Here is a 16,274-nt window from a genome sequence, read left to right on the forward strand (position 1 = left end):
GGTGACGGGGTATTGAGGATGCAAGGGCGGATATGTGTACCCAATGTTGATGGGCTTCAGGAGTTGATTCTAGAGGAGGCCCACAGTTTGTGGTATTCCACACATCCGGGTGCCGCGAAGATGTACCAGGATTTAAGGCAGCATTATTGGTGGAGGAGGATGAAGAAAGATATAGTTGGGTTTGTAGCTCGATGCCTCAATTGTCAGCAGGTGAAGTATGAGCATCAGAGACCGGGTGGCTTGCTTCAGCAGATAGAGATTCCAGAGTGGAAGTGGGAGCGAATCACCATGGACTTCGTAGTTGGACTCCCACGGACTTTGAGGAAGTTCCACACCATTTGGGTGATTGTGGATCAGCTGACCAAGTCCGCACACTTCATTCCTGTGTGTACTACCTATTCTCCGGAGCGGTTGGCGGAGATTTATATCCGGGAGATTTTCGTCTGCATGGTATTCCAGTTTCCATCATTCCAGATAGAAGTACTAAGTTCACATAATGGTTCTGGAGAGCCGTACAACATGAGTTGGGTACTCGGGCGGAGTTAAGCACACAATTTCACCCCCAAACGGACGGACAGTCCGAGCGCACTATTCAGATTCTTGAGGATACGCTCCGTGCGTGTGTGATGGAGTTTGGAGGTTCTTGGGATCAGTTCTTGCCGCTTGCGAAGTTTGCCTACAACAACAGTTATCAGTCCATCATTCAGATGGCACCGTATGAGGCTCTGTTTGGCAGGCGGTGTAGATACCTAGTGCGTTGGTTCGAGCCAGGCGAGGCTAGATTATTGGGCACAGACTTGGTCCAAGACTGTGAGAAGGCTAAGGTGATTCAGGATAGACTTGGCACAGCCCAGTCCAGACAAAAGAGTTATGCGGACCAAAAGGTTCGCGATGTATCATTTATGGTGGGGGAGCGGGTCTTGCTTCAGGTTTCGCCTATGAAGGGCATTATGAGATTTGGAAAGAAGCGCAAGTTGAGACCAAGGTTTATTGGCCCCTTTGAGGTGTTGCGACGTGTTGGGAAGGTTGCTTATGAGCTTGCCTTACCTCCCAGCTTGCCAGGAGTTCATTCGGTATTTCATGTTTCGATGCTCCGGAGATATCACGGTGATCCGTCGCACGTGTTAGATTTCAGTTCAGTCCAGTTGGACAAGGATCTATCTTATGTTGAGGAGCCAGTGGCTATATTGGACAGATAGGTTCGAAAGCTGAGGTCAAAGAGCATTGCGTCAATAAAGGTTTAGTGGCGGGGTCAGCCGGTCGAGGAGGTGACTTGGGAGATCGAGAAGGATATGCACAGCCGTTACCCTCATCTTTTGGCCACTTCAGGTATGTCTCTATGCTCGTTCGAGGACGAACGAATGTTTTAATAGGGGAGGATATAACGACCTGGCCAGTCGTTTTGAGAATTAACGCCCCGATCCCCTATTAACTGCTTTCGCCGTGTCTATTTCTAGTATTGTGATTTGTGGGGATAGTTCATTTTGAGTTTCGGAGTATTTTGGGGCACTTAGTCCCTAAAGGTGAGCTTAAGACTTAGAATTTGGATCATACTCGGAACAGTGTGAAGACGGCTCCGGAATGGAATTTCGTCAATTTCGTTTGCTCCGTTGGGTGATTTCGGGCTTAGGGGCGTGTCCGGATTGTATTTTGGAGGCCCGTAGCTTATTTAGTCTTGAAATGGCTAAAGTTGAATTTTTGGAGTTTCGGGCCGATAGTGGAATTTTTGATATCGGGGTCAAAATCCGATTTCGAAAGTTGGAGTAGGTCCGTAGTGTTGAATATGACTTGTGTGCAAAATTTGGGGTCAATCGGATGTGGTTTGGTTGGTTTCGGCATCGGTTGTAGAATTTTTAGATTTCAAGTTCATTAGGTTTGGATTGGGGGGTGATTCATGATTTTAGCGTTGTTTGATGTGATTTTAGGGCTCGACTAAGTTCGTATGATGTTTTAGGATTAGTTGGTATGTTTTGTTGAGTTCTCGGGGGCCTTGGATAAGTTTCGGATGCTTAATGGATGAGAATGTGGACATAGGCAAATTCTGAAGTTAGCTGCTTCTAGTATTTTCGCACCTGCGGTGGGGCGCCCACAGGTGCAGCCCCGCAGAAGCGATGAAGAAGGATGCAGGTGCGGTCTGAGGCAAAAGGACCAGTGGTCGCAGATGCGACTCAAGAACCGCAGAAGCGGAACCGCATCTGCGAAGAATTTAGCGCAGGTGCGGTGCTTAGGGAATTAATGAAATTTCACGATGCGGAGCCCTAGATGCAGAATCGGGACCGCATGTGCGGTCCTGGGGGCGCAAATGCGAACTCGTCGGGCAAAAAAAGAAAATTTCGAGGGTTTGAAGTTCATAATATCAAATTCGATTTTTAACTCGGGAGAAGGTGATTTTGTGAGTATTTTGAAGAGGAAATCGGTGGGTAACGATTCCTAACCCTATTTTGTTTATATTTCATCAATCTCTAGTAATTTTCTCAATCTAATCAAGGAATTTGAGTGGAAAAATGGGAATTTGGGGGAAAAGTTACCCAATCGAATTCTTGAGTTTTGACCGGGTTTAGGTGGCGGAATTGAATAATATTTGGACGAGTAATTGATAAGTTAGGATTTTAACATGTTTTATGCCCCTAATTGCCTATGCTTTGATCATATATTTGTACAAAATAGTCCCAAAAGGCTCACAGGTTGCGCTTGTTTGCAGGTTTGATCGACAAAGTGACGAAATGTCAAAGATCGGCTCAAAAAGGAGTGAAACCTGCTCAAGTATCAAATACCAAGAAAGCTAAGGGAAGAAGGGCCTAGTGCGGACCGCGCAAAGAGGAATGCGGCCGCACTAGGTGGTTCAGAGAGTTGGTAAAATTAGGCTAGAGGCAACGCGGCCGAGGTCCATATCTCGCGGTCCACGGTCAGGGCTCCGCGGCCGCACTACTCTTTTGTGCGGTCCGCGGTCAAGAGATTCAGAGAACTACAATTTTGCCAAGACAATGCCATGCGGTCCGCGTTCGTTATTGTGCGGACCGCGCCAACTCCTTCTGCGGCCGCGGTCCATTCTACACGGTCCGCGGAGTCCAAGTTCAGAGAAGCCAAAGTTGAAGTCAAGGAGCCCAGTGCGGCCGCGGTCCATTTAGTGCCGCCCGCACTGACACCGCAGGGGTATTTTTGTCCAGTTTTCTAGCTTAGTATATATAGAATATTTTACCATTTTTAGGTCATCTGTTATCTTTAGAACACAGCTGCGCTCGTGAGAACAACTTTTGTAGCCATTTTTGGCATCTTAGCTTCAATTTAACGATAGATTCTTGTACTTTAATTTAGTATTTAATTAATATGTCTTGTTCTTCATCTATTTCTTCATTTTCTCCTTTAAGCATGAGTAGCTAAACCCTTTAGCTAGGGTTGTGGCTCAACCCTAGTGTGGGTAATTGATGGGTGTTGCCATCTAGGGTTAGATTGACTATGGGTGTTTGCTATTTGATTGATTTTATATTTTAATCTATAAATTGGTGGTTGCAAACACTGATTTGTGCTTTGTGGATTTGACTCTTCTTGAGAAAGAGAGTCTAAGTCTCCAAAATTGACCCAACAAGGAATTGGGATGGATTCATGAGAAATGATAGTCCCAATTAATGGGTTAAATCTCGAGAGAGTAATCACCCTACTTGAACCCTAGTTGCTTGGTCTAATTTGCCTACCCATTTGGTCTCGAGAGAGTCAAGTGGGCAAAATCACTCTCTCTACCGAGAGGTGTGAGAGTGGGTAAAATTGTGCAACAGTTATAGCATAAGCCCCAATTATGTCAATCGAACCTTAGTACATCTACCCGTCAACTAGCCACCTAGGTGATGTCACGACCCTAGTGCCCTTCTTCCCATTAGATACAACTTTAGCAATTATCTCGTAGCATAGTCTAGTTTAAATTAGTAGTTTGATAATAGTAGTTTAAAATTGAAAACCCCAAAAATGTTAGAAGTGACATTTAGAACAATTACACGACTCTAGTCTAGATGGATACCCAGCTCCAATTTCTAGCTCTCTGAGGAATTCGATACCGACCCTCATATCAGGTAAAAGCTATTTCGACCCTCTCTTCCTACTTTATAGTAGTGTGGAGTTGGCAGCGATCAGTAATCTCGCGAGTGAATGCGTGTTCTAAATTGGTAACTTTTACCCGATTCCGAGACGTGGGCCCGGGGAGGATTTTTGGGTGTTTTCCCATTTTCTCGCCTTAGCTTTAAATTCATTAGCTAAATTAGTTGCTTGTAGCTATATTTACGTTATGTAATTGATTTGATTAGATTTGGGCCACTCGGAGTTGGATACCCGTGGCAAGAGCGCGATATCAGATTGATTTTGGGCTTGGTTCGAGGTGAGTGGCTTGCCTAACCTTGTGTGGGGTAACTCCCCTTAGGATTTTGGTACTGTTGTTATATAAATGCCGTGTACATGAGGTGACGAGTGCGTACACGTGCTAATTGTTGAAAACCCCCTTTTCATTAAGTAAATATCTATGTTTTTCCTTGAATTGAGAAATACTAGTTCATGTATCCTCCTGCTTAGCTTAGGAAAGCATGCTTACGTGCCTTAACTGTCTTATTTGTTTTAACTGCTTACTTGGATTCTGTGTAGCATGTTTAGGGTAGGAATTACCTGTTTCTTTGACACGAACTCAAATAGAACTGTAGACTTTCTGGCTGAGACCGTTGTGTATATTGATTTGGTTGTGTAATTACTTTAGGACAACGGAATGGTATTCCGGGAGGTTCCCTTCATGTTTACTTTGAGACTACGGAACAGTATTCCGGGAGACTCCCCTACATATTTGCGATTTGGACTACGGGGCGGTATCTCGGGAGTTCCTCTGTACATTTACGTTTGGGAAGACTTTATCCTGGGAGATCCCCTGTTGCTATCTCTGTGTACTGAGTTATTTCTTTCTGTGATTTCCATTTTTAACTGACTGTTAGTATTTAACTATACTGCCATATTTCATATTATTTTACCTTGTTATATATGTATAACCGGTAGGGCCTTCACCTGATCTCGTCACTACTCGATCGAGGTTAGGCTTGGCACTTACTGGGTACCGCCATGGTGTACTCATGCCCTTTCCTGCACATGTTTTTCGTGTGCAGATCCAGGTTCTTCTGCTCAGCCATACTATCTGTGAGGCGAGGCGATCCAGAGACTTTGAGGTGTATCTGCCGCGTCCGCAGACCTAGAAGTCCCTGTCTATTCTCCCTTCAGTTATAGACTTCTTGTATTTTTCTTCGTTTAGACTTCTGGAGTTAGAACACTATGTACTTCTTTAACTTGTGATTCATGAGATTCTGGGTTTTGGGAGTGCTATGTTTTAGTTGGAGAGTGTTATTATTGTATATGCGAAGCGACATTTTAAACTCATTTATTATATTACCTGTAAATTGTTAGTTTTGTATCTTTATTTCATTTTTCGGAAATTGTTAGGCTTACCTAGTCATAGAGACTAGGTGTCGTCACGACAGTACACGGAGGGAGAACTTGGTTTGTGACGAGTTAGTATTAGAGCTCTAGGTTCATAGGAGTCATGAATCATAAGTCGGTTTATTAGAGTCTTGCGGATTGGTACGGAGACGTCTGTACTTATCTTCGAGAGGCTATGTAACTATTAGGAAAATTCCACTTTATTTTTTTCCTTGTCGTGCGAGATTTTTGATATCGAAATTCTAAACCTCTGTCTTTCATTCTCTCACAGATGGTGAGGACACGTGCTACCGGAGATGACCAGGCACCCGCGCCTCCTACTAGAGACGCCAGAGGCCGGGGCCGGGGTAGAGGCCGAGGACGCGCACGTGGTGAAGCTAGAGCACCCGCACGAGCTGCTATAGAGGAGCCACCAGCAGCTCCAGCCGGAGCCCAGACGCCTGATACGCCTACTGCTACTACTATTCCAGCTCTCTAGGAGACCCTTGCACAGTTCATGAGCATGTACAATACTCTAGCTCAAGCAGGGTTGATTCCCCTTGCTGCAGCCACATCTCAGGTCGGGGGAGGAGCATAGACTCCCACCGCCCGCACTCCATAGCAGCGGGTTCAGGTCGATCAGATCCCAGAGGTTATATCGGAACCGCCTGTAGCCCCAGCTCAGCCCGAGGGTAAGGCAGCAGTTTCAGAGGAGGAGGAGCGGAGGCTTGAGAGGTACAAGAAGTAAGACCCTCCTACATTCAGTGGTCTAGAATTAGAGGATGCTGAAGGATTTCTGGAGTAGTGCCATCGTATCCTCCGCACTATGGGTATAGCAGAGACGAGTGGGATTTCATTCACTGTCTTCCAACTTCGAGGGGCAGCCTATCAGTGGTGGCGTACTTTTGAGATGGACAGCCTAGCTGAGGTAGCTTCCCTTTCATGGACCTAGTTTTCAAATATGTTTTTGAGGGAGTATGTCCCTCAGAGCCTCAGGGACGCATAGCGCGCGGAGTTTGAGTATTTGCGCCAGTGTTCTATGACTGTTTCAGAGTATGCTTTCCGATGCAGTGACTTGGCTACACATGCACCGGCCTTGGTTTCCACAGTTCGGGAGAGAGTTCGCCGGTTTATTGAGGGGCTCATTCCCAACATCAGGTCCAGCATGCCCCGGGAGCTAGAGATGGATATCGCCCATCAGCAGGTGGTGAGTATTGCTAGGATAATTTATTTGTAAAATCTGGGAAACATTCAGGTAATAATTCTCTAACCCAAATTACATATTAAGACCATGAAGCAACTAATAGAGTTATATGAGTTTTATCGCCAGGCATGTAAACCCCAAAAGAAACGGAAGACATAAAATAGGTAAAGCTGCAACAACGACCTTCACCAAAAATGTGGTTGTTCACCTCAGCAATAAAATCCACTCGCATACTCTTTAATCACTAGTCTCGCCCTCAACAATAGTATCTACATGGACATGCAGGTAAAAGTGAGTTATATGTTAGAAAATTTTGATGAATATGGATAATAAATGATTTAGCTTGTGGCGTGTCAAGGACACTGTCCTTAATGATATTTCGCCCACACCGTAATGAATAAAATAGCGTATCCTCCAGGATTCAACAAACCCTTCTTGTATAAATTAGGAGCAGAAATAATAAAAATTAAATAAAACAAAACCCAGCACAAAAGAAAAAGGAGAAGAAAAGTTTTTTTTTACTTTTTTCATCCACTACTCAAAGTAACACATATATATATATATAATAAAAATTAAATAAAACAAAACCCAGCACAAAAGAAAAAGGAGAAGAAAAGTTTTTTTTTACTTTTTTCATCCACTACTCAAAGTAACACACACACACATATATATATATATATATATATATATATATATATATATATATATATATATATATCCAAAGATATTAACTTTAAATTGTAGCCAACATTTTAAACATCATTAAAAGCCATTCAAAGGCTATTCAAATGGATGTTGCAAATTAAAGCCATTAAGGCTAATAAAATGGTCAATTCAATTTATTAAGGTTGAATTCAAGCTTATCAATCATTTACAACTATTAAAGAAATGTATTCAAAATAATTAGGGTAATAAAACACATTAAAATAATTTTAAAAGAATGAACCTAAACATCAATGAACCCACATAAGTCAAAAAGAATATTAAGTAATAGAGTAAATTAAAATATTTCGTTGGGGTTTCACAAATGAGCATAATGCGTGGAATGTGGTGTCTCTTGGACTATGAACCATACCTAGATAAAATAAGATTAAACTTACAGAACAATTGGTGAAGTTAAAACTTCTATGAACCAAGAATTCTTTTGTAAGTTTAATGTCTTATCTATCACATTATACCCCCCACACACTTTGTTGTTTATCGCGGTTTTGCGCTAATAGACCATGCGCGTGCCTGGTTTTCATGAGTGCTCTAGAAATTTCGCCACAAATTTCATAGGAGCGTCCCCACTCCACACTCATATAGGTCCATCAATCAAGTGTATTATGCAGTACAATACGCCACCTACAAAAGGCTATGGATTATTGGATTAAGAGTTTAATAACTCAACCTCACATTCCTTGCAGTCTTGCACTATGTACACATACACCATAGGAAGAGATATACTTTAATAGTGCACATTTGATCAACTAATTACTTTTTATTACGCATATGAACATATTTCATGGAATCTCCAATCACATAGGTTGGGTTATCATCATTGTTGATACATCTCAAATTGGCAAAAGTCTCAACCCCTCGATATTTTATTTATAATTCAAAGGATCGGCCAAATCCTCTTTTGACTACACATAATATGTATAAAAAATTCTCATGTCTAACCAATTGCTTTATGACATTATATCTTAAAAAAATGTGTCTACTTTTCCCATTGAAAGATTTATTTTCTTACAATGGTTATTGCGCTTTGGCAATCGTAATTTATCGACATAATTATTATCGGTTTAACTCACCAAGAGGTTGCTTAATTAACCTCACTGCCAGGCAATTTTGATATCATAACACCCACCAAAAGGCGATCACACAACAACTAACTAGTTTTTTCTCATCTGAATCAGAGATTCAATATCTTCACTATCCTTCTAATACAGTGAATAATCCACGTATAGAATACTAACTCATAGTATTTCTCACATAAGGCACAAAATCATCTCAGATAAAATGAAAGTTGACTTCTATACAAGTACTTTTTGAAATATTTTTCAACACATAAGAACTTATTTTATTCTTGCATCTTCCGTAGTCAAGTACCAAAGAAAAATTTTCTAAAAAAGGAAGGAGCTTTAACTTCTACAAAAATATCTCAAATCAGTAGGAAAAGGGTCGTAATTAACGGTTTCTTCGGGGGTGAGCATCAGAGCCAGAAATACAACATATTTTTTATCTTCCAATATAAATTTGTGCCACAAAAAAATTTAATTTTGTAAGGCATTATTATAACATTATAAATAAGTTTTCTCACATTTTTCCTTCTTAGGATCAGGCTATATAACTATGGACACCACGATCACCGATATTTTCGAAAATTTTCAGGTTAAGGAGTTAACCTTATCACAATTCATAAAGAGTTCTACTTTATAAATAATAAGCTAATAATACAGCTTCACCCAATGATTATCACATAGACTGTGCAACTCATTAATTGATTTAAAAGTCATATTCTTCTTTCCATCTACTCAATTAGATTCAGAAGAACACAAAAATCTTATCTCAAGATTATTTCTAATCATGTCTTGTTAATATATTCCATGATATTATCGGTATTTCATCAAGGAACAAAAGAAGTAACATATGCCTTTATGAACATGACTCATACTGTATTTCACGCATATTAACTTGCAAAAAACTTTGCTAAGTTTACCATTCATAATTCTTATTACATTGTTAATCATTGCTGAATCGAATCATCCAACTTATCTTAATCTAGCAAATTCTATTTAACAAGAACGCTATCATAGTAAATTATTTACTTTTTCATGTTCATAGGATCAACAAAGAACCTATATGACTTGAGTATAAAAATCAGGTATATTTTTATTTCTAACTCTCCAAATTCAAAACTCAAATTTATTGAAATTGAAGAATCAGTTTAAACCCACTATCTTAGAGCTTTCAAGAACAAGAATCAATCTAACAATTAATAAAAAAAAAATCATCACGGGCAAGAGCCTACTATCAAATTCACATAATTTATTCTAGAAGTTGAACATATTAATCCACGAACAAATTATAATAGGGTATGGATGCTATTAGAAAGCATGAGAAAATATTTCTCGAGAGCTTTTAGCATAAATTGGATTCTTAAACAAATACACTTTTGTTCCTTTGATTGAATTATATAACTAAACAAATCAACATTTACGTAGGCTTAGGCGTATTCAAATACTAGGAAAAATATACCTTAATTTTGTGATGCATTTTATCTTTCATAGTGCAATAGTACAAATTAAAATCGCAACTTGCCAAGAGCGCATGCCAAAGTAGAACCAGCAACAACAGCATACGATACCAATATAATAATAATATCTATCCAACTGTCATTTATTACTCTCGAGATTCCAGAATCGATAGAGAATGCTTAAGTTTCTTCCGCGTTAGCCAATTTGAGTTTTGTTAGAAACCATAAGAATTGATATTACAGTGTAGAAATATCCTTAAGATTGAATTTTGATGAATATGGAGAATAAACAATTTAGCTTGAAGCGTGTCAAGGACACCGTCCCTAAGTGTCACGACCTATACCGATGGGCCGCGACGGGCACCCGGTACCTTACTCAACCGAGTACCAACGTAACGTATCTTTCTTATTATATCATCATGGGTAAGTGGTCCAGAAAGGGCGTCATGAGATCACCCGAGTAAACATGAGGGAATACCCAACATAGAATGACCCAACCTGATATAGAAACTTATACCTGTGACATACGGGCCTATAAGGCCAACGTGATCCTTCATATACTCAAAACATAGGCCGACAAGGCCATACAAGATCCCTGACCTCTTCCCTGCGCTAGTAATATCTCGATTCGCCTGGCAACATTGGCAGCCGCCTGAAAGAAATCTCACTCCCAGTCTCCTTAGCCATCTGCAATCTGATAGGCTGAGCAAGTCCCTCAATAAACCTCCTCACCATCTCTCTCTCGGTAGAAAGTAGAAGAATAGCATGGCGGGCCAGATCCACAAATCGAGTCTCATACTGAGTGACAGTCATAGAGCCATGTTGCAGACGCTCAAACTGCCTTCGATAGTCCTCTTTTTGAGAGATAGGAAGGAACTTCTCGAGAAATAGCTGAGAGAACTGGTTCCAAGTAAGAGCCGGCAACCCAGTTGGCCTGGTCAACATATAATCCCTCCACCATTTCTTGGCGGAACCCGACAAATGAAATGCAGCAAAGTCGATCCCATTGGTCTCCACTATCCCCATGTTCCGTAACACCTCATGACAACTGTCTAGATAGTCCTAGGGATCCTCGGAATATGCACCGCTAAAGTAAACCAGGAAAAGCTTGGTAAACCTATCCAATCTCCACAAAGCCTCAGAAGACATAGCCGATCCATCACCGGTATGTTCCGTAACACCCGGCTGAACTACCCCAACGGGCTGAGGTGCTAGAGTCTGAAACTAGGGAGCCCACTGCTCCGGAGAGTGAGTAGCGAGAGTCTATGATCCTCCCCCAACCTGAGAGACGGCTGGTGCTACAAGAAATGTGCTGGTCTGTGCCACACTCTCCATGAGGCCCACTAAATGGACCAAAGCATCCTGAAGTACCGGGTGTCGATGAAACCCTATGGGACTTGAGCTGGTTCTGTTGGAGCCTCCTCATCAAACTCTACCCGAGGCTCCGCCGCTGGTGCTGCTACTCGAGCTCTGGCTGAGCCCTACCCCTGCCTCGGCCTTTGGCCTGACCTCGACCTCGTCCTCAGCCCTTCATAGGAGCTGCCACTAGGGGCTCTGGATGCTGCTCAGCTAAAGATACGGTACGTGTTCTCGCCATTTGCGAAGGAACAAGAGTATAAGAGTTCGATTAGCATTGACAGAACAAAATCGCACGACAGAGAAGAATAGAAGTGAACTTGTTCCTAAACTCTGTAGCCTCCGAGAGATAAGTACATACGTCTCCGTACCAATCCCTCGGAGTCTACTAAGCTTGCTCGTGAATTGTGAGACCTAGGCAACCTAGTGCTCTGATACCAACTTGTCACGACCCAGAATTTCCACCTTCGGGGCCGTGATGGCGCCTAACATTTTACTTGCTAGGCAAGCCAACGTTAGAGAACTCACAAAATCAACTTTAGCCAATTTTTAATAACAAAATTAGTTACACTTGATCATATTGGTATCAGGCCCGTATATGGATTCTGGAGCCCGGTACAGGTCTAAAAGAACGTTTAAGACTTGCCCGCAAAATTTGGTGTCAATCCGAGTAGTTTAAGATTAGAAGTGAATTAAGAACTTGAAGTTCATAAGTCTAATTCAATTGGTTTTAGGGGGTGATTCTTAGATTTAACGTTGTTTCGGGCATTCTGGAGGTTCGAGCGAGTCCATCTCATGATTTCAAACTTATCGGTATGCTCGGGCGGGGCCCGGGAGCCCCGAGCATCAATCGGACGAGACTCGAGTGAAGTTGGAAAATTTGGGAAGAGCTGAAGCTTCAGGTTGCTGTCATAACCGCACCTGCAGTTGGTTAGCCGCAGGTTCGAGACCGCAGAAGCGGTAGCTCCCTCGCAAATGCGGCCAAGGCAGGCCAAGCCAAAATTGCAGAAGTGGCTACATAGCCGCAGAAGCGTTTGCGCAGAAGCGGCTTCAAGATCGCAGAAGCGGTCCCAGCTCGCTTGGCCAATTTCGTAGATGCGGCCTTCCTCTCGCAGAAGCCGGACCGCAGATGCGGTCCCCTGACCGCAGATGCGGAAATCACTGAAGCACTGAGCTTATTTAATACGGGCTCTAAATCATTTTGGCCATTTTTCACTCAACCATTGGGTGATTTTGGGAGCTTTTGAGAGAGGATTTTCACATAGCATCTTGAGGTAAGTTCATCCTCCTCATTTCTAAGTTTAATACTTGAGTTTTGGGTAGATTAAAACACCAAGATTAGGAAAAATTAAGGGGTTAGAGATAAACCTAGGGTTTTGATGAAACTTAGATTTTACCACGAAATTTGTTATGGAATGAAGTAGAAATCATATATTATTGATCCTTGGGTTATAGAGAACAACTTCTTTTGAAAAATTTCGGAATCCCGGCACGTGGGCCCGGGGTCGGATTTTAGGAAACTTGTGTTAAGGGTTGGGGAATTACTTTAGCAATTAAAATGCGCACTCTTTAGCTTGTATTGACTAGTTCCTATTTCGTTTAATTAGTTTCGGATGTGCAGTTCCAAATTGAGGGTTTGAGCACGTTCTTGATATTGGAAGTACGCTTTGGAGCGCGGTGAGTCTCCTATCTAACCTTGTAAGAGGGAATTGTCCCCATAGGTGTAATAATTGAATAATTTGCCACTAAATGCGGGGGCTACGTACGTACTAGGTGACGAGAGTCCGTGCGTAGCTACTATTATGCTTAAGTCCGGGTAGTTTAGGACCCAAAAGCATGCTCTATGTGATATTCTTGTGACTCTATAATTAACTTGGGGATTTCTTAAATCATGTTGAAAGTGGTAGATGACTATAATAAGAAGAATATCTTTTCTTGGCCTTTAAAAGAGAAATTTGGTATTTTCGTGAGTAATTGCTCTCTTGATATATATTCTTGACTATCGGTTGTTGTGTTTAAATATATTTGACCACGTCGCATGGATGATTCGCGAGCGGGGTAATAGATGCATCTATGGTTCGTGTTGTTCGACCCTTCAGCAGTGCACACTTTATTTTTAAGTTGGATCGGGCCATACGACCTCGGCACTACTTGCGCATGCTTATTGATTGGTATATTGTTGTGGACGGAACTTTGCTATATGCCCTTAAATGTAAATGGTTAACTGTGAAATCACCTAGTAAAGGACCAGATGCTTCATGTTGTATATTGTAAATCATTGTGCTATCCATGCTTAGTATATCACTTATCATATTATTTGACCCTAGTAAGTGTCATGTCGACCTCTCGTCTCTACTTCTTCGAGATTAGAAAGGATACTTACTGGGTACATATTGTTTTTGTACTCATACTATACTTCTGTACTTAATTATACAGGATCTGAGGCAGGTACATCTGTTACCAGGCTGGTGCATACCCTTGATCCGGCCAAGATTCCACGGTGAGCTGCTCCTTTCCTATGCCGCTCAGCAGCCCGATGGAGTCTTTTCTTTACTTTTAGTTGTCTACTCTACTTCAGATAGTAGGATTGTGTTATTCTTTTGTATATTCTACTAGTTGCCCACGTACTTGTGACACCAGGTCTTGGCACTCATATTAGTAGACATTTCTTTTTGGGAATTGTATAATTATTTTGGTACATTACTGATTATCACTTATTTTTAACTTTGAGTTTAGAAATGTGGTGCCTATTTTGGTAAAGTAAAATGAACACTTGTTGATTCTTTTTCTGCATTGGCTTGCCTGATAATGGTGTTGGGCGCCATCACGACCTATAATGGATATTGGGTCATGACAACATGGTATCCGAGCACTAGGTTCCAGTAGGTCTCACAAGTCACGGGCAAACCTAATAGAGTCTTGCGGATCGGTACGGAGACGTCTGTATTTAGCTTCGAGAGGGTATGGGGTATTAAGAAACTACTCTTTATTCATTTCCTATCGTGCAGTGGATGGTACACTAAATTTCTCCCTTCTATTCTCTTACAGATGGTGAGGACACGCACGACAGATGTTTTCGACCCGGGAGGCACTGCTCCCCCCGTTGCTAGAGGCCGAGGTAGAGGCCGGGGAGGGCACCGGCCTGAGATAGGGGACGATGGCGTCCCAGAGCTGTTCCAGTAGCACCACTAGCAGATCCTGCGGGAGATCCTAATATTGAGGCGTAGGGCGAGGTGCCCACAACTGACCCTACCCCGGCGGACATTATGACGGCACCGGGTTTTCAGGAGGTCATAGGCCGTATGCTGCGGTTCATGGACACCATGACTCAGGCTGGTTTATTTCCAGCAGATCCAGCTATATCACAGGCAGGAGGGGGAGCACAGACCTCTACTGCTCAGGCTCACGGTCATGCAACTGCAGTGTTTCAGACTTCGGGTGCACTACCCGCAGATGGGGCTCAGCCAGTTGCTGCAATGGTGCCCGAGCCCAGACCAGCTGCGGATGGTGACCCGCAGAAGCTGTTGGATAGATGGACTCGACTTCACCCTCCTGTCTTCGGGGGTGAGCATCATGAGGATGCTCAGGATTTCATTGATAGGTGCAGGGACAGACTGCACAACATGAGGATATTGGAGTCGCATGGGGTTGAATTCACCATTTTTCAGCTAGAGGGCAGGGCCCGCAGATGGTGGCAGTCTTATGTTCTTGGCAGACCCGCAGGTTCTCCTCCTATCACTTGGGGTTAGTTCACGGAGTTATTTTTGGACAGGTATATTCCACCCTCTGAGAGGGAAGAGCTGCGGTACCAGTTTGAGCAGCTTGAGCAGGGTCAGATGTCCGTGACCGACTATGAGGCGAGGTTTTCAGAGTTATCCCACCATGCACTGATGATACTTCCTACTGATGCAAAGAGGGTGCGGAGGCTTGCTGCAGGGTTGCATTCAGGCATTAGGGCCAACATGGCCCGAGAGGTGGAGATGGGGACTTCTTATCAGCTAGTGGTGGAGATTGCTCAGAGGATTGAGGGCTACCGTCTGAGATGTAGAGAGCAGGCGCAACAGGACAAGAGGGACCGATTCTCCGGAGAGTTCAGAGGCGCCCCGGCTAGGGGTAGAGGTCAGTTTGGGAAGAGTCAGCCTAGCAGGCCCCCATATCCAGCACCACCACCTGCCTAGGGTGCTCCAGCACGCCCCTATTTCAGCGCTATACTAGAGAGTTCTTATCGCGCACCAGCTATTCAGGGTTCTTCCAGTTGACATTCAGGTCCCCAAGGCTCTTCTGGTTCCTATTCCAGTGCTACGCCAGAGAGTTCATACCGTCCTCCAGCCATTTCTGGTTCTTCCGGTGGGTATTCAGGCCATCCGGGCCAGGCTTTCGGACAGCAGGCTATGGTGCCCAGAGTTTCCTATGAGTGTGGAGACCCAGGTCATATGAAGAGGACTTGCCCTAGGCATCGGGGCAAGGCAGTACAGCAGGGTCAGCAGACTATGATTCCAGCACCGGTTGCCCAACCGCCTAGGGGCGGGGGACAGAGTGGTAGAGGCCGTCCTAGAGGTAGAGGCCAGACAGGGAGAGGTCAGCTAGCTACTGCTAAGTCAGGTGGAGACCAGCCAGCCGATGCTCCAGCCAGATTCTATGCTCTTCCGGCCAGACCAGATGCATTGGCCTCAAATGTCGTTATCACAGGTATTATTTCCGTCTGTGGTAGAGATGCTTCAGTATTATTTGATCCAGGGTCCACCTATTCATATGTGTCATCCCTATTTGCTCATTTTCTGGTCATGGCTCCTGAGCCCTTGGGCACTCCTGTTCATGTGTCTACTCCTGTGGGCGATTCTGTTGTAGTGGATCGGATCTACCGATCCTGTGTGGTCACCTTCTGTGGTTTTGAGACTAGAGCAGATCTCCTGTTGCTTGATATGATTGATTTTAAGGTCATTCTGGGCATGGATTGGTTATCCGCATACTCAGACGCAATGATTTCAAGCTTCACATGTACACTGATGCGGATTGGGCTGGAGATGTGAATGATCG

Source organism: Nicotiana attenuata, unplaced genomic scaffold, assembly GCF_001879085.1.
Source record: "Nicotiana attenuata strain UT unplaced genomic scaffold, NIATTr2, whole genome shotgun sequence".
Taxonomy (NCBI): Eukaryota; Viridiplantae; Streptophyta; class Magnoliopsida; order Solanales; family Solanaceae; genus Nicotiana; species Nicotiana attenuata.